At 38.0% G+C, this 19,965-nt stretch overlaps 1 pseudogene across 1 annotated transcript; it reads left to right on the top strand.

Moving 5' to 3' along the window:
* Positions 1 to 5,771: 5,771 nt before the first annotated feature.
* On the top strand, positions 5,772 to 6,307 carry LOC309959934 (tetratricopeptide repeat protein 9C-like; annotated as a pseudogene). The gene has a single exon. The product of its transcript is annotated as a tetratricopeptide repeat protein 9C-like (transcript).
* Positions 6,308 to 19,965: the final 13,658 nt, after the last annotated feature.

Raw genomic sequence — 19,965 nt, 5'->3', positions numbered from 1 at the left:
CCAAGTCCAGGAACACAGAGAGTCCCAAAGGAGATGAACTCAAAGTAACCCACACCAAGGGAACATTATAATTAAAATGCAAAATGTTAAAGATAAAGAAAGAATCTTAAAAGCATCAAGAGGAAAACAACTAGTTATGTACAAGGGACCCCACCCCCCACCCCCACATAAGACTATCAGATGATCTTTAAGCAAAAACTTTACAAGCCAGAAGGCACTGACACTATATACTCAAAGTGCTGAAAGAAAACAAAAACAAAAACCTTACAACCAGTAACACTTTACCTGGTAAGGTTCTCATTAAGAATTGAGGGAGAGATAAAGAGTTTCCTAGACAAGCAAAAGCTAAAGGAGTTCATCACCAGTAAGCTGGCCTTACAAGAAATGTTAAAGGGACTTCTTTAAAAGGAGAAGAAAAGGTCATAACTAGAAATAAGAAAATTAAGAAGGAAAAAATCTCACTGGTAAAGGCAAACATACACTAAAAGTAGTGGATCAACCACCTATAAAGCTAGTATGAGGGTTAAAAGACAAAAGTAGTAAAAATCATCTATAGCTACAATAATTAGTTAAGCAATACACAAAATAAAAAGATGTAAAATATGATGCCAAAAACATAAAACGTGTGGTAGGAGGGAGTAAAAATGTAGTGCTTTTAGAACATGCATGAACTTAAGCAACCATCGACTTAAAATAGACTGCTATATACAAAGGTTGTTATAAATGAACCTCATGGTAACCACAAACCAAAAACCTATAACAGATATATAAAAATAAAGAGAAAGGAACACAAACATAGCACTAAAGAAAGTCATCAAATCACAAGGAAAAATAACAAGAAAAGAAATGAACGGAGAACTGCAAAAATAACCAGAAAAAATTATCAAAATAGCAATAAGTACATATCTATCAATAATTAGTTTAAATGTAAAGGGACTAAATGCTTCAATCGAAACACATAGGATGGCTGAATGAATTTTTAAAAAACCTATATATATGCTGCCTACAAGAGACTCACTTCAGATCTAAAGACACACAAACTGAAAATGAAGTGTTGGAAAAAGATATTCCGTGGAAATGAAAAGCAAAGCTAGGATAGCAATACTTACAGCAAACAAAATAGACTTTAAAACAAAGACTACAACAAGAGACAAAGAAGGGCATTACATAAAGGGATCAATCTAAGAAGAAGATAAAACACTTGTAAATATCTATGCAACCAATATAGGAGCATGTAAATAAATAAAGCAAATAGTATTAAATATAAAGGGAGACGTTGACAATAATACAATAATAGTAGGAGACTTTAATACCCCCTTACATCAATGGATAGATCCTCCAGACAGAAAATCAATTAGGAAACATTGGCCTTAAATGACACATTAGACTAATGGACTTAATAGATAAATAGAACAGTACACTGAAAAACAACAGAAAACAAATTATTTTCAAGTGCAAATGGTACATTCTCCAGCTAAGATCACATGTTAGGCCACAAAACAAGTCTCAATAAATTTAAGAAGGCTGAAATCACATCAAGCATCTTTTCCTACCACAGTGGTATGAAACTAGAAATTAATTACAAGGAAAAAACACAAACACGTGGAGGCTAAACCACATTCTATTAAACAACCAATGGATTGTGAAGAAAAAAAAATACCTTGAGGCAAAGGAAAATGAAAACACAATGTTCCAAAACCTACAGGACACAGCAAAAGCAGTTCTAAGGGGGCAGTTTATAGTGCTACAGGCATACCTCAGAAAATAAGGAAAAAATCTCAAATAAACGATGCAACCTCGCACTTAAAAGAACTGGAAAAAGAAGAAACAAAGCCCAAAGTCTATATACCAATAACAAAGTATCAGAAATAGAAATTAAGAAAACAATCCTATTTACAATTGCATCAAAAAGAACAAATACCTGGGAATAAATCTAACCAAGAATATGAAAGACCTATACAATGAAAACTATAAGACACTGATGAAAGAAATTGAAGACAACATAAATAAATAGAAAGATATATCATGCTCATGCACTGGAAGAATTAATATTGTTAAAATGTCCATACTACTCAAAGCAATCTACAGATTCAATGCAATTCCTGTCAAAATACAGATGGCATCTTTCACAGAACTAGAACAAATAATCCTAAAATTTGCAGGGAACTACAAAAGACCCTAAATAGCCAAAGCAATCTTAAGAAAGAAGAACAAAGCTAGAGGGATCATGCGCCCCAATTTTGAACTATATAACAAAGCTGTAGTAATCAAAACTGTATGGTACTGGCACAAAAACAGACATACAGATCAATGGAACAGAATAGAGAGTACAGAAATAAACCCATGCTAATATGTTCAAATAATTTATGACAAAGGAGTCAAGAATAAATAATGGGGAAAAGACAGTCTCTTTAATAAATTGTGCTGGAAAAATTAGACAGCTATATGCAAAAGAATGAGAGTGGATCACTTTCTTACATCGTATACAAAAATAAACTCAAAATAGATTAAAGACTTAAATGTAACACCTGAAACCATAAAACTCCTAGAAGAAAACGTAGGTAGTATGCTCTCTGACATCAGTTTTAATAATATATTTTTTGGATCTGTCTCCTCAGGTAAGGGCAACAAAAGCAAAAATAAACAAATGGGACTACATCAAACTAAAAAGCTTGTACAGTTGTGGAAACCACCAACAAAATGAAAAGTTAATCTACTGAATGGGAGAAGATATTTACAAATGATACACCCAATAACCAATACATACAAAGAACTCACACAACTCAATATGGAAAAACAATCAGATTAAAAATGTGCAGAGGACCTGAACAGCCATTTTTCCAAGGAGGACATACAAATGGACAGCAGGCACATGAAAAAATACTCAACATCCCTAATCATTAGGGAAATGCAAATCAAAACTACAATGAGATACCATCTTATGCCGGTCAAAATGACTATTATCAAAATGACTACAAAAAAGTGTTGGCAAGGATGTAAAGAAAAGAGAAGCTTGTGCACTGTTGGTGGGGATGTTAGTTGGTACAGCCACTGTGGGAAACAGTATGGAAGTTCCTCAAAAAATTAAAAATAGAAGTACCATATGATACAGCAATTCCAGTTCTGGGTATTTATCAGAAAACAAAAACCCTAATTTGAAAAGATATATGCATCCTTATGTTCATTGAGGCATTACTTACAATAGCCAAGATATGGAAAAGCAATATCCATCAATAGATGAATAAAGATGTGGTATGTGGTATATATAAATACACACACACACACACACACACACACAATAGAATAGTAATCAGCCATTAAAAGAATCAAATCTTGCCATTTGTGACAACATTGATGGACCTAGAGGTTTTGCTAAGGTATTATTATACTTAGTGAAATAAGTCAGACAGAGAAAAACAAATACTGTATGTTTTCACTTATATATGGAATCTAAAAAACAAAAGAAACAAACAAAACAAAGCAAAGAAAGTCTCTAGATACAGAGAACAAACTGGTGGTCACCAGAGGGGAGTGAGTGGGGTGTTGGGCAAATCCATGAGGGGATTAAGAGGTAGAAACTTCCAGTTATAAAATAAATAAGTTAATAGAGATGTAATGTACAGCATAGGGAATACAGTAAAAAACATATTAACTTTGTATGGTGACAGATAGTTACTAGACTTATCATGGTGATCAATTCACAATGTATATAACTCACTCTGTTGTACACCTGAAACTGATACATTGTTTGTCAACTATATTTCAATTTGAAAAGTCAAACTGGGACTTCCCTGGTGGCACAGTGGTTAAGAATCCACCTGCCAACACAGGGGACACTGGTTTGAGCCCTGGTCTGGGAAGATCTCACATGCTGCGGAGCAACTAAGCCCGTGTGCCACAACTACTGAGCCGGAGCTCTAGAGCCTGCAAGCCAAAACTACTGAGCCCACGTGCCAAAACTACTGAAGCCCGCACGCCTAGAGCCGGTGCTCTGCAAGAAGAGAAGCCACCGCAATGAGAAGCCCACGCACCGCAATGAAGAGTAGCCTCCGCTTGCCACAACTAGAGAAAGCCCACATGCAGCAATGAAGACCCAACACAACCAAAAATAAATAAATAAATAACATTGATTCTAAATAAATAAAAAGTCAAACTGAATAAAGTGCCTGGGGCAGAATTTAGTCTCCAGATGGATTAATGACTATCCTGAAATATAAGCTTTAATCTTGCTAAGTTTATTATTAACCATTCCAGACACTCTTGAACATTTAATCTGTAGAGAAAAAACCTTAACTCTTTGTTCTTGGGCAGGAACCTTTATCCAAGGTGTTCCACAGAGTGTTGACTTTGGGGTAAGCTGCCCAGGTTCAAATCTAAGCTTTTCATTTATTAGCGAAAGACATTGAACAAGTTACTCCATATTTCTCTGCCACAGTTTCCTCATCTGTAATATAGGGATAATAGTACTTAACCCACAGGGTTGTTGGGGGAATAAATGAATAAATAAATGTCATATCTCCTCTAATGCTTCATATAGTGTGACAATAACAGAAGGAAGACTAAAAATAGAGTCCGAATTACAAGGGTCTAATCTAAACTCTGTTCCCAACTAGCTGTGTGACCTTGAACAACTGAGCATGATTATACAATTGGAGGGACTGAATTAAATAATCTCTGAAGCACCCTCTAGAATTAACACTCTATAGTTAGGAGTATGTTTTCTACAAACCCTTGTTTTAAGTGGGGCCTCAAAATAGAGTGAGAAGAAAGCATAATAGAAAAAAAGAAATATAAGGTGAAACAAAAATAAAGAAGAAAAGGTTATTAGGAAAGGAGGACAATGAGAAATAGAAGGCAAATGTATGCAGGTTCAATCAGATCTTGATATTTTCTATTTTTAAAAAACATTGGTTATATATACAACGGAATATTACTCAGCCATAAAAAGAAACAAAATTGAGTTATTTGTAGTGAGGTGGATGGACCTAGAGTCTGTCATACAGAGTGAAGTAAGTCAGAAAGAGAAAAACAAATACTGTGTGCTAAAACATATATATGGAATCTAAGAAGAAAAAAAAAAAGGTCATGAAGAACCTATGGGCAAGATGGGAATAAAGACACAGACCTACTAGAGAATGGACTTGGGGATATGGGGAGGGGGAAGGGTAAGCTGTGACAAAGTGAGAGAGTGGTATGGACATATATACACTACCAAATGTAAAATAGATAGCTAGTGGGAAGCAGCCGCATAGCACAGGGAGATCAGCTCGGTGCTTTGTGACCACCTAGAGGGGTGGGATAGGGAGGGTGGGAGGGAGATGCAAGAGGGAAGAGATATGGGAACATATGTATATGTATAAGTGATTCACTTTGTTATAAAGCAGAAACTAACACACTATTGTAAAGCAATTATACTCCAATAAAGATGTTAAAACAAAAAACAAAAAACCAAACATTGGTTGAATTTTGTAGTACGGCCTTCGCTTTTTCGTGGAGGCTCCTTACACCGGAGTCACCGCTTTAGGAAATCGATTAATCTCTGGCTTTACTCCTCCCACGTCCTCTCCCTGATCAATCCCCTGCACGTCTAGAGATTGAAAAATAACTGCAGAGAAGAAAGGAAGGGCCTGTAGTAGAATCAAGGAAGCCTCATTCCCTGAGAGGCCTCCTGGAGAAGGAGAATTTCTTGCCTTTTTAAGTGGGCTAACAAAATTGGTTATTTCACTCCTATCCCCAGAGCTTCGGTTGCTCTTTCACTTCCCACTTCCTCAAGAGCACTGGGTGACAAAGTTATGGAGAAGCGCCTGCAGGAGGCCCAGCTGTACAAGGAGGAAGGGAACCAATGTTACCGGGAAGGGAAGTGCCGAGATGCTGTGTGTGGGTACCATCGAGCTCTGCAGCAGCTGCGGGATCTGGATCCAAGTCTGCCCTCCCCGATACCTAATCTGGGACCTCAGGGCACGGCCCTCACACCTGAACAGGAAAACGTACTGCACACCACCCAGACAGACTGCTACAACAACTTAGCTGCCTGTCTTCTTCAGATGGAGCCAGTAAACTATGAACGGGTGAAAGAATACAGTCAGAAGGTCCTGGAACGACAGCCTATAATGCCAAGGCCCTGTATCGGGGTGGGGTGGCCTCTTTCCACCTGCAGAACTATGGCCAGGCTCGGCACTACCTCATGGCTGCTGTCAATAGGCAGCCAAAAGACGCCGGTGTCCGGCGTTACCTTCAGCTAATGCAGTCAGAACTCAGCAGCTACCATCAGAAAGAGAAGCAGCTCTACCTGGGCATGTTTGCTTAACAAAGAAGAAAGATACCCCTCCACTGGAACTTAGGTGAACCATTAAAGACCCATCAAGGGGAAACCTGAGCCTCAGCAAGAGAAATTAACCCCATACCTCTGACAGAGGTGAACTTCTATTTTGTTTCTAGTTCTGCACGAACTCTTTATTGCTTACATAGCCTGTGTCTGTTTTTGTTTCTCCATCTATGTATTTATATGGCTTTTAATATGTGGTATTATTAGGGACGTTTGCCTTTAAAAATACAACCAGAAAACATTCATCAGTTATGGGTGGAATTAATCATATCTTTGGCACAGATTTTAATGATAGATGTTGGTAGATGTAGTCATTTACAAAGGAGAACGCTAGCAGAGGATGCAGTAATAAGGAAGGAAGAAAGGAGTTTCTTCCTTCGTTTCCTCAGATGCCCAAAGCCAAAGTTACACAGGCCACAAACTGGCAAATATATATACTGTGAAACTAGACAATTATAAATTGGACCCACACGGCTCAGAATGAAAGATTTGAAATTAACCATCTTGATTAAAATAATTCCTTTTTCTTAATGTTCCACATATATTCAGATTCTTTTTTCCCCACAAAAGTATCTAGTTCCTCTTGTTTCTCTTGGTAATTTCTAGTCCTTCCTATTGTTCACACTCAGATCACTAGTATAGTATACTTATTTATTTTTTTTATTAAACCCTTCTGTCTTAAAACCTCTGGAGTCAAGCATTTAAGTATATATTTTGTAATCTTTTAAAAGCCCTCATGCCAAAAAAACACTCGTAAACATTTTAATTTTTAATAGGTGCACATCTATAGTATGCTCATTTCTCTAAAAAAACATAGGAAAGACAGTTTACCAAGTCTTCTAGAAACAATACCATAAAAGAACAGGATAAGAACATAGATCTGTTCTTTACCTGTTACCCGCCCCCTTGTATTTTGCAAGAGCTCACTTCCTTAAAGAGGAGGGAAACAGTAAGGAAAGGTTCTCTTCCTTAGTGCCTTTTAAACACCAGTGAACTTTCTGAAAGCTTTGTTGGGCATGGGTGCAGGAGCAGATCTGGTGCAGTCATGGCTCAGTAGGAGGTTTCATCAACTGGGAGCTCCTTTGTCATTCTGCTAATGTCCACAATATATGAGTTGTACAGAGTAGATGAGACCATAATAGCACTGCCTCTACCTTTATGAGTGAAGGTAATAAGCATGTGTCATTAGCCATCATATAACCACAGACAGATTTCCGACAAAAACCCCTTAGTCTTGCCAAGTGTACATGAGCTCTTCTCCCTTTATCAGTAATGAATCTCTCTCATGACCTAGGCTCCTCTTTGAGTCTCCCTGTACCCTTCAATAATACAACCATCAACTTACAAACAAAAAGTTTTTATACCAAATAATCTTTTAAGTCCAAGGACAGAACTAACAAAAGTTGAATATTTTATTCCTCTTCCAAGCTTCTTAAATTTCTAAGCCTAGACTGTTGCCAAATTATGTCATGGTTGTGTGTTATGTTTGTTTGGGGTTGGTTTTGCTTTCTGATTTTCTTTTTTTTCCCCTAAGACTTGATGTTACAGTAAGCTATGTTCTGCACCAATGAGGAAAAAATAAAACTGATATTTTAAAAAAACACAAAAACCAAAAAAAAAAAAATTGGTTTATGCTACATTTTGAATGAATCATTTATTCATGAAAAATACCTGGTTGATATTTTTAAATTAAGCACCCACAGTATGCTAGGTCCTGGGGATATGATCGACCAGCCCTCAGAGAATTTACAGATGATTATAGAATATGTAAACAGATAGCCAGAAAGAGAACACAAGAAGCTAACCTCAGCTGGAGGGTCAGAGGAGGATTCCCTGAAAAAGGGTGGTGAAGGTTCGGGTAGAGCATTCTGGGCAGAGAAAATAGCATTCACAAAGGCCCTGAGATAGGAGCGAGCCTGGTTTTCAAGAATAGAGTGATTTCATGTGTGGCTGCAACTGGGAAGAAAATGAAGCAAGAAAAGGTAAGCACATCCTCTAAGGACCTGCTAGTCGGTTGAAATGAAAACCATTCCATTTCATCCCGTTTCTGCTATAATGTGTGATGACCACATGAGGTTTGACCTTCCCCAACTATCAATCGTCCTATAATAAGCAATAACACAAATCCTAACCTGGTTACCCCCAGAGAATCCCTTTCAGGTCATCTGAGGGCAAAAAAACCCAGTGCATTTTGACAAGGGGAAATTCCTCAGGAAAGAAAAGAAGTAAGGAGAGAATGTTAAATATGCCTCCTTATGTTTCCTCCTTGCCCTCATTCCTGTATGTATCTCGTGCAAAGTGTTCCCCCTTTTCCTTAGATTCTATCTCCCTCCCTCAAGAACAGCTTTTTCCCCTCTTTTTTTCTTTTTTCTTTCTCTTTTTCCCCCTTCGGCCCAAACCATAGTACTGAAAATGTAAAACCTGCAGTTTTGGGTATGTTACCAAAGGAAACAGTTTTACTTATAATCTTGTTTTTGCCAAAATATTTTCAAAGTAGCTGGAGAGCTGTCAAACCACAGTGGCGCTCAGCTGCGTTTCCTTCTAGCATTTCCCCAGGTTCTCCCAGCACAGCACTCAGTAACTGGATATTATTTGAGGAGGAGGGGAAAAAATGCTGCACGAGACAGTTTGTAGATTTAAGAATTATCCTCTGGGTACTGAAGGCCAGAGATCCAGAGGTGCTCAGATGCCAAACTCCAGGGCTGCGTGACTGTGTGTCATTCCTAGATGTAGCTTTCAGCAAGGAGACATAGAGGAAACATGCTGGCAATGGTCAATATTTAGACTGTCATTCCAAAGTCTTTAGATTGTTTTCTGTCTTAGTCACGTGACTTTGAACAAACGAATTTATTCTCATAGAAAAAAAAATTACTAAACACAGCTTGAAATGACATGCATTTTGGCCTTGTAGGTACTGACAGCCTTCCCCCATCCTTTACCATCTCTTCCAATTCTAGCTAGCAGTTGTGGGCTTTACATACCAGCAGAATAATTTAACAGTAAGCAATCACTCTTTATGCTCTCTAACAACTTTCTTCCAAGACCTTGAAGGAGGAAAAACTCATTATTTAGGGACTTCTAGAAGCAGAGGCAGTAGTTACTATGTCTACTTAACTCATCCAGAAACTGAAGTTCAGGAAAGTGACATGGCTTTTCCAAGGTCATATAACAAGTCAAAGCTGTTTCTTCCTTATAATATACTTCTAATGCATTTGATTATAAGACATTATAAAATGGAACAGATGAAATATAATAAAAATAATTTCAATAACTATAGAATTTATGATAACTATCAATCCAAATGATAACCACTAATTGACAGTAGATTGGGCCTCAGGATTTAAGTGCTATTACCACCAATCTATTTTTACCAGTTCTACTATTATGTCATTTGGATCCTGGCAAAAAACAGATGGCATACTCTGAAGCAGTAATAGAATGGACTTAAACAGAGTGGACAAGGTCAAGGGAACCAATGAGAGGTGGTAAAGCACCCAGGACTGGGAACAGTGAGAAGCAGTTGTCACTCCATCATTGCTCGGTCCAGAGAGAGGGAGCAGTGACCAGAGCTCATTGAAACCTCTCGCTATAGGAGAGGGGCTACCTGACGTGGACATGAGCCAGGGGGTGGAAGGGAGCCCCCAAAACCCCGACTTTGCTTTTCTCTTGTCTCTGCTTTCCTGCAGGTGTCTCCCAATGACCAAAACCAACAAGAAGCCAGAGGATAAAGAAGCCTGGGTGATGCTGTCTGAAATGCTCAGATCTCTTCTCTTCTCTTTATGTACCGTTTATATGCTGATGACTATCAGGTTTCTATCAGAATTTCTTGAATTTCAATTCAGTGAATTGAATTTCAATTTCCTACTAGGAATCTCCTAACTGAGCACCTGCTCTTCTCCCAAATTCTGTTCCTCTCACAATCATCCCCATCTTAGTTGTTACCCATCTCCTACCAGTCAAAAGTCAAAAATCTTGGAGACATTCCTAACTTCTCTTTTTTTCTCATGACCAGCATCCTGTTCTTCAGCAAATCTTGTTGACTCTCCATCATTCAACATCTATGTGGAATTCTACCACTTCTCACTGTTTTAACACCACCACCACAATACGAGTCCTAATCACTACTTGCCTAGAATATTACACTAGATACACTGCTTCCACCCTTGGCCTCTTTAGTTTCAACAGAAAATAAAGTGATTCTTTGAAAAACTTAAGTTAGATCATATCAGACTTCTATACAGAGTGTCTAATAGCCTCCCATTTTACTCAAACTAGAGGAAGTCAAATCCTTACAATGGCCTCTAAGGCCCTATAAGATCTGCCCATCCCATCTTCTTAATTCTCTGGCATCATTTCCTATTACCTCTCCCTCTTTTATCCATTCAGCTAACACTAAACTCTTACCATGCCTAAAACAAACCAGGTACACTTTCATCTCTAAACAGTGTTTATTTACACTTGCTATTTACTCTACGTAGTACACTCTTCCTCCAAATGTCTGCACGGCTCAGCCCCTAATCTCCTTCGCATTTTGTTCAAATGTCACGTTCTCAATAAGACCTTTCCTGACTATCTTTTATTAAAATGTGACCCCCCCCAACACCCTAGCATTCCTGACTCACTTCCCTATTTCATTTTTCTCCATAGCACTTATGACCATCTGACACATTTTGTATTTTACTTTTGTTTGTTTGTTTGTTTATTATCTGCCTTCTCCTCCTTGTACCTCCATCCCCACTATAATGAAAGATTTATGAGGCTGACATGCATAGGTCTATGAGGAGTCATGAGCAATTGTCAAAGGTTTCATTGCATGAAAGAATCTACGTTTTTTGTCTTACTCATAGCACTTGACAGTATTTGGCACAGGGATGCATAAATGCTCCCTAGCTTGAAATGGAGAGTTTTAAATAAACCCAGAGTAGCCTAGTAATAAGGGGTTTAAGTTTGAAATCAAGGCAACATTTGAGCCCTTTCTTTAGAAACAAATTAAAGGGATCCTAGAGATCTCCTTGGAAGTTGGGAGGACCAAAGACAGGCCTCTTTCAAAAAAATATTATCAATAGATTATCTGAAATCACTCAGGGCCAGAGCTAATCCCAAGAACAAAATATATGCTACAGCACTTCTGAAACCTGAGCCAGTGAGTGTCACAGGTTAGAGTTCAAGAACTGTGAGAAAATGAGAAAGGCTTCATAGCAGTTGAGCCATGGAAGGATTCTCTATGTTCTATCTAGTCTTGGTAAATGTTCAGCCAATGAAAGGCCTGGCTATACTTCCCAACCTCATTTTAATGTGTTAAAGCAATACCTGATAAGCTGATATTTGCTGAATCAGTATACAAAGCTTTGTCCAACTTCAGCAGAATGGAAAACCTGAAAAGAAACTAATTACCAGTGAAGGTTTTTCTTATGGAAAGAATAGAATAGGCATTAGCCAAGTAATATGATTTCAGGGGCCAAAGAGGCCCTGAAGTAAAAGGAAATCCTTCCTATAAGCTTGCTGATACCTAAAGTTTTGATTCCAAAATCTAACACTTTTACTTAAGGATTTGATCCTGATTAAATGCAGATTTCCCCTGGGTAAGGTCCCTCACCAGTTATTTATTCCTCAGAGTGAAAAAACAATTGGAGAACAGGTTTTATCAAAGGGTATAAGGGATGGATATGAGGGTCTTGAGAAACTTGTGATCCAGGAAACAAAGGATTAAGGGGCTTTGACAACAAACTTCACTTATCTCCTAGTTTTACTTGGATTCAGCATCACTACATATGTTTTAAAGACTCCTCATATCCAAGATGAAATGTCTTTTTGGGTAAGTTGTCACTTCAGAAACCAGGTCAGCTTTCACATATATGGCCATGGAGTTGGGGATGGGCAGCAGAGTGGTACCTATCAGATGTGTGAATTACACCGTCCTCCCTTTATTCCCTTTTCTTACTCTTATACTGCTCATTCATATCTTTATAATGAATTCAGCACAATCGATGAGCCCATTCGCAAATTTAGTCATAGAAGAAATTGATAGTAATGACTAAAATCCATTCAGTACCCTCAATACATGAGTGGACTTCAATTACTCAGCCTCTTTTTTTTTCAATTATCTAAATTCCTGCACTGGAAGATAACTCACATTAAGATGTGTGTTCAGTATGCTCATCTTCATAGCAGTTCTCCTTCAAGAAATGCTGGATTGCTTTATCACCACCAGATATTGAATTATATTAAAGGACTTATGAGGAAACATAGTAAATGTAGGATTACAGAATCTTTCTACCCTAAACATAAACTACTATGAAAATAAGAAGTAAAATAAAACAGAAATAGTAATCTTATAAGACAAAGACATACAATTATGAATTCTAAATTTTATAAAATATCTCTTGATAATGAAGATTTTGAGAATAATTCAAGTTTCTCTACCTATCACTTCCCTCTTCCAACTACAATATGATGCACACACACACGCACACACACACACACACACACACACACACACACACACACACAAAGAACAAGCAGAAGCTGTACCATGGGGAAGAAAGGGAGAGGACAAAATCCTGAAAAGTCTCTTGGTGGCACAGGGAAGAGGACTGAGGGTGGGTGAGTGAGAAGCTAAAAGAACTAAAAAGAGTCACGAATTTGTTTTTTCTGGCCCAGAGGAACATGAGTGAAATACCTCAGGAAGAATTATACAGAACTAATTGTCTATAACAAATAAAAGTTTGTCAAAATAAAAGATCAGAATAAAAGGAAAATACCATTCCTCAAATCACTGGATACTTTTACATAGTAGCTAAAAAGCATCACAATGATTGTTGGGCGAACCTCTAAATTTTGAGTATTTCTCTGACATAACCACAACTGGGAGTGAAGCAGAAATGTCTGGGCAATGGTGAGTTAAGTAGTGGTTGTTTTCATGTGGCCAAAGATTTAGTGAGGCTAAACTGGCAGACTCACTGTAAAATGAGGAAACAATCCAATACCCTCATGTATCTGGAGATGCCCCTCAAATAGAGTAAAATCTGGTAAAAGATGTTTAGCAAACTTCCAAAGAAAGAGAATAAAGACAAATGGAATGAATGGAATCAATACACACCTCCAGCTCTTTTCTCTCACCTTCATCCCACTACTGCCCTCCTCTAGGTAACTAAAAAGCTGAACATAGAATTCAGCCAAAGATTCAGAGAGGTTTACAAGAAAGATCAGGTAAAGCAGGAAGTTGGAAAGGAGAAACTAGCCACACGTTTGGGAAAAGAGATGGAGAAGTTGAAAAGATAGGGCAACTACACTGAAATAATACAGATAAACAAAACAAAATTAAAAAAAAAGTAAGTGTATATTTTGCAACCCATAAAAATAATTCATTCTGGATGAAGACATCAATAATCAACAAAATCTTTGGGAATTAAATACAATTAAAGAAAAGCTGACATATTTGAAAGAAGAAATCCATGGTGAAATGAAGACAGCAAAATAAGGTAAAAATGAGACTGGAGAATGAACTAGAGACAAAAAAAAATTATTTTAGAACCAATTATTTATAAATAGCAATTAATGAACAGTCACAGTGAAAGACCAAGTTGATGAAGAGCTCTAGAAAATGTTACAGAATGCAGCTAAAATAGACAAAATAGAGATGATGAAAGGAAATAAAGAGAAGTTATGATGAACAGACAAAAGGGACCAATCATATATAAACTGGTTCCCTTGAGGTAGTATACAGAACTAATGGAACAGAAAAAAATTTCAAAGTAAAACAAAAGAATTGAATTTGTAAGTGCAGTGTATTATTCTAGGATAGTTTGATAGAAAATGATCAATAGTGAGACATAGTCTATTGAAAATATTGGGCTTAAAGGATTTTAAGAAAAAGAATCCAACTTCCAGTTTCAACTCCAACACATAAAGAGTGTGGAAGTCATCACTCCTGTCCTTACAGCAAGAAAAAAGTTGAACAAAGCACAATTCAATGACTCCTTGGACCCACTAGAGAATGAGGTACAGGGCAAACAGACACCACACATTCTGCAGAGATGGGCTCCAGTATAATAACAGTGGATCATAGATGAAAGATGAAAGTCACAGACTCTACTTTAAAAGGGATTCTTAGGGAAACCCAAAGATAGCAGGAGAGACAAATGCAAGGACAACAGAGAAAATGGAAGGCCCTGGAACCTACAGCCAGAGCAAACATTAGGCACAGCCCAATTCCTAACCAGATTAATATAAAATCTCACACAAAGGCATATTTACCTCAGTTTCTACCATCTGATACATCATGTCCAGCTTTCAACAAAAAAAAAAATCACAAATCATGCTAACAGGCAAGGAAAAAACAAACAAACCAACAAACAAAACCCCCCAAAAACTCAAAACAGTCTGAGGCAAGTAAGTGGTAAATTCTCCAAGAAGACATAATCTTTAACCTGTGTGCACCTCACAACAGACAGTAAAAATACACGAGGCAAAAACTGATAGAACTCTAAAGAGAAATAGACAAATTCACTATTATAGTTGGAGAATTCAACTTTCAGTAACCGATATATCAATCAGGAAGAAAATCAGTAAGAACAGAGCTCTTATCGGATAGTATTATCAATCAACTGGATCAAATAGAAATTTATAGAATCTTCCATCCAACAACAGAAGGATACACATTCTTTTCAAGTTCACAGAGAACATTCACCAAGATAGACCATACTCTAGGACATAAAACAAATCACAAAAAATAGAAATTGTACAAAATGTGTTTTTAGACTACAGTGGAAATCAATAAACTAGAAATCAATAACAGAAAAATGGTTTAAATCCCCCCAAATACTTGAAGATTAGACAGGAAACTTCTAAGTAACACTAGGTTCAGTGACAAAGTCTTGAGAGAAATTAAAGTTGGGGTAGCTATATTACCTCTTTCTCAACACACACACACACACACACACACACACACACACACACACACAGATGTCCTAGTGGTTCTGCTTCTCTAATTAAACCCTGAATGATGCAGAATTTAGCACTGAAGATGGTCCCTAAGGAACATAATCTTAAACATGAGTTCCTAAGTTGATTCTAGGTTTTCTTGGTTCTCTGATCTGATCAGATTTAAAGGCATTAATGACTCTGTTTCTAGTGGTAAGGGCAACAATGGTAGTTGATGGCATGCAGTAGCAAAACAGTTACTCAAGCTACCAACTGCAGATACCTTTAATAATGTGCCTATAGAAGACAAGGCCCTGGGTGACAAAATATTTTCTGACACAGAAAATTTTAGTGAAAATAAGAAGTATAATTGAGTTAGTGGGTTGCTCTGAAGTGTGCTGGAGAATTTAGGGAAAGAAAATTATGAAAGCAAGACTTTAAATTCCCAGCTCAAGGTATTGCTTCTATGAACACTATCAAAGAAACTCTTATCTCCTGTAGTTGTGAGGCTGATATTTCTGAAAACAAAACCCCAAATCTCATGCATGCCAAGTGTAGCTGAATTACAAGACAAATTGAATTCTCAATCTCGCAGAGACTCATTTGTTAAAGTTAAGACACTGCTTGGGAAGGAATGGGATCCTGAAAATGATGATGGGACAGATGGGAAGATTCCAGTAAAGCTGGGTACCCTGAATCCCTAAATTCTATCCAACTATCTTTGCCAGTAGAAGCAGCCCTTTTACTACAGCAGCTCTGGCTCTGAATTGATGCTACTCCTGGAGACCCAAAACATCACTGTGTTCCTGTCAGATGACCCACAGAGTTTTGGCTCAGGTCTATTGTACAGTGAGCCCAGTGGGTCCCTGGATTCACTCTGTGGTTATTCCCCAAGTTCTGGAATGCATAATGGAAACAGCATTACTCAGCCATTGGCAGAGTCCCCATAGTGGTTCCTTGACCCATGAAGTGAGAGCTACTAAGGTAGAAAAGGTCGAGTGTAAGTCATCAGGACTGCCTCTATCTATGAAAATAGTAAACCAAAAGCAATAATGCTTCCCTGGAGGATTGCAGAGATTAGTGCCCTGTACATCTCCCTTTAACTTGACTAGCAGGCCTGTGCAGAACATAGACGGATCTTGAAAATGACAAGGAATTTATAATTATCATAAACTTAATTAGGTGATGACTACAATTGCAGCCAAAAAAATTGTGTCATTAGGTAACCCAGAATCATCCAAATTCAGATATCATGTGGTTGGCAAATGTTCAGTCCTCTGTTCAGTCCCCATTCTCAAGTGGGGCAGACTAAAGTTCTCACCTTTTGGTTGGGGGGACATAGAGTGAAGAGGCAGGCAGATATATCTAAAGATACAGGGAAACACACTGTCCTCATAAATTCTTATGGGTCAATATTCACAGATCTGGCTAACAAAAGAGGTACCAAATATCTAAGAGATTTGGAATCGCTGCTGCTATACTGTAAGTTCCAGCCAGCCACCAGATGCAGAATTTTCCTCATTGATATTTAAGTGAGAGTGGCAATTGCCATTAGGACTTGGGATGGATTTGGATTTTACAAGTGAACATTAGAATTCTCAACTGGCTATTTATGTAGACCCACCTCAGTTATTTCATTAATCTCACAATAATATAATCTCACATTGTATGCAGTTGAAATTTTTTTAACCCATCGTTGTGCCGTGGCAGAGTTTAACTATAATGCTATGATTCAGGAAGAGTTATCATTCATAAAATTGATCCAAAACACTTCAGTTTTATTCTTCAATTAATAAAACTATGTGCATTGTTTAAGAAAGAAAAGTCTTAATATTTTGAATATGTCAGTTCATGTAAATTAATTTGTAAATCCAATTTTTGCTGAGTAAATACTACTAAATGACTTGGGATTTATGTTTTGTATATGGTGTGGGGAGATTTGACAAAATTATCAAAAACCCACATGTCAGTTGGAGCTGCATCAACCTTTGAGATATTCTTAAGATTGTCTCAAAACTTTACTTTCATAATCCAAGAAAATCTAAACCCTTCCCAAGATTTCTGTAAATTCCTGGGATCCACATGCCATGATCCTTTTGTTTTGGGGCCCTGTATCTTTGGGTAATACTTTTTTTTTTTTCTACAGCACATTGATCTCACTTTGATACTTAGTTCCTCTTCAGTTTCTCCAGCTGAAATCAGTCACATCAACAATTAGTATATTTGGTAGACTTTAACTAAAATTAGAAGAATAGCATGCAGAAGAAGGATTTATATCCCAACAATGAAAATGCTTTCTATTTAATTCCTCTCCCTCCCTCCAAAATCTTCTCTGTGTTATGCAGGGGGAAACTTCTTTTCTAATGCCTTGGCACCCTGCAGTGACTTGGTTATTTCCAAGGAAATTTATTAAGGCATTCCCTTCAAAGCAATGAATAACTTTTAAATAGAAATTCTATATATAAAACATCTCGCTTTATTACGGATTGTTCAGTTGATCTGGATGAACACATAGGAAAACCAACACAAGTTTGAAAAATCTGAGAAAAAGGATAACAAGCCTAATCTTACCTAATATAAAGATAGTAAGGATATGTTACTTAGAACAGAGTAGCACTGGTATAGGGAAAACTCACAGTGAGTTGAGTGAAATGCAAGAATCCAGACATGAAGAATCCACTGGGATCAATGGTACCATATCCATATGAGGGAGTATGGTGAAGACCACCAGTTTTTCCCTGCTAGTCATTGTCACCTTCTTCCATAGTTCTATCATCTTTAGGTGGGCACATCCATGCTCAAAGTAAAGAATACTTTCCCAGCCTCTCTGAAAATACGCGTAGCCATGTGATTAAGTTTTAGTCGATTAAATTTAAGCCAAGGTGTTATATGACAGCTTTTGGGAATCTGCCTTAAAGGATAGTTTATCTCTGTACCTCTTTCCTATCTTCTTTATCCTGTCCTGCATCCTGATGCTTAGCATACAACAGAAACCAACTTGGACCAAATAGCACCACATTTTGACCCATATTTGCTTTGGACCTCAAAGCCCCACATTTTAGAAGTAGTGGATCAACTGAGATAGTCTGTGCTTTTGATGATTTATTGGGGTAGAGCCACTGTATAAACCCCAGGCTACAGTATTATAAGAAAGAAATACACTTTTTGTGTGTGTGTGTAGCTACTTTTATTTTTAGTATCTAACTCACAGGTAAACCTAATCTTGGTGAGTATGATCAGTGGGTAGAAAGACGGATTATCCAGTAAGTGGTATTGGAAAAACCAGCTATGAAAAACGGCCAGGAAAAAAACTTGCAACTTCACCCCTCAAATCTAAATAAATTCTGGATAAATCAAAATTGTAAGCTTCCAAAAAAAAAAAAAGACAAAATACGAGAAAATAGAGAATATTTCATTTCTTGGAATGAAGTAGACCTTTCTAAGTAAGAGGGGGAATTTAAAACTCATAAAGAAAAATGATAATAAATTTGAATACATGTAAAAAATTTCATAGACTTCTATATGGAAATATTCATACATATTCCACAAGTAAAATAAAGAGATAACAAATAGAAAATATTTGTAATATATATGACAAAGGACTAATTTTTTAAACATACAAGGAAAGATAAGCAAACTAACTAGATAATAAACAAATGATATGAACAGAAAATCTGTAATAAAATTTCTATAACCATTTGGAAAATTGTTTAATTTCATTTGTAATGAAATAAATGAAAAAAATTTAAAGATGCCCTAAAGAGAAAAAGACTAAAAATATAACAATAGGGGCACTTTCAAGACGGCAGAGGAGTAAGATGTGGAGATCACCTTCCTCCACACAAATACATCAAAACTACATCTACATGTGGAACAGCTCCCACAGAACACCTACTGAACATTGGCAGAAGACCTCAGACATCCCAAAAGGCAAGAAACTCCCCACATACCTGGGTAGGGCAAAAGAAAAAAGGAAAAACAGAAACAAAAGAATAGGGACAGGACCTGCACCTCTGGGAGGGAGCTGTGAAGGAGGGAAAGTTTTCACACATTAGGAAGGCACTTCACTGGTGGAGACAGGAGGTAGGCAGGGGGGAAGCTTTGGAGCCACAGAGGAGAGCGCAGCAACAGGGGTGCAGAGGACAAAGCAGAGAGATTCCCACACAGAGAATAGGTGCCAACCAGCACTCACCAGCCTGAGAGGCTTGTCTGCTCACCCACCAGGGTGGGGCGGGGGTGGCTGGGAGCTGAGGCTCCTGCTTCAGAGTTCAGGTCCCAGGGAGAGGACTGGCGTTGGCTGTGTGAACACAGCCTGAAGGGGGCTAGTGTGCCACAGCTAGCTGGGAGGGAGTCCAGTAAAAACTTTGGACCTGCCTAAGAGGCAAGAGACCATTGTTTCGGGGTAGGCGAGGAGAGGGGATTCAGAGCACCACCTAAATGAGCTCCAGAGTCGGGCACAAGGCGTGTGGCTATCAGCGCAGACTCCAGAGACAGGCATGAAATGCTAAGGCTGATGCTACAGCAATCAAGAAGCCTGTATGCAAGCACAGGTCACTATCCACACCTCCCCACCCAGGAGGCTGTGCAGCCCGCACTGCCAGGGTCCTGTGATCCATGGACAAATTCCCCAGGAAAACACACCATGTGCCTCAGGCTGCTGCAATGTTATGTTGGCCTCTGTCACCGCAGGCTTGCCCCGCATTCTGTATCCCTCTCTC

Source organism: Leucopleurus acutus (genome assembly GCF_964270905.1).
Source record: "Leucopleurus acutus genome assembly, chromosome: 3".
In the NCBI taxonomy this organism is placed as follows: domain Eukaryota; kingdom Metazoa; phylum Chordata; class Mammalia; order Artiodactyla; family Delphinidae; genus Leucopleurus; species Leucopleurus acutus.
This window is presented reverse-complemented; position numbering and strand designations above follow the sequence as displayed.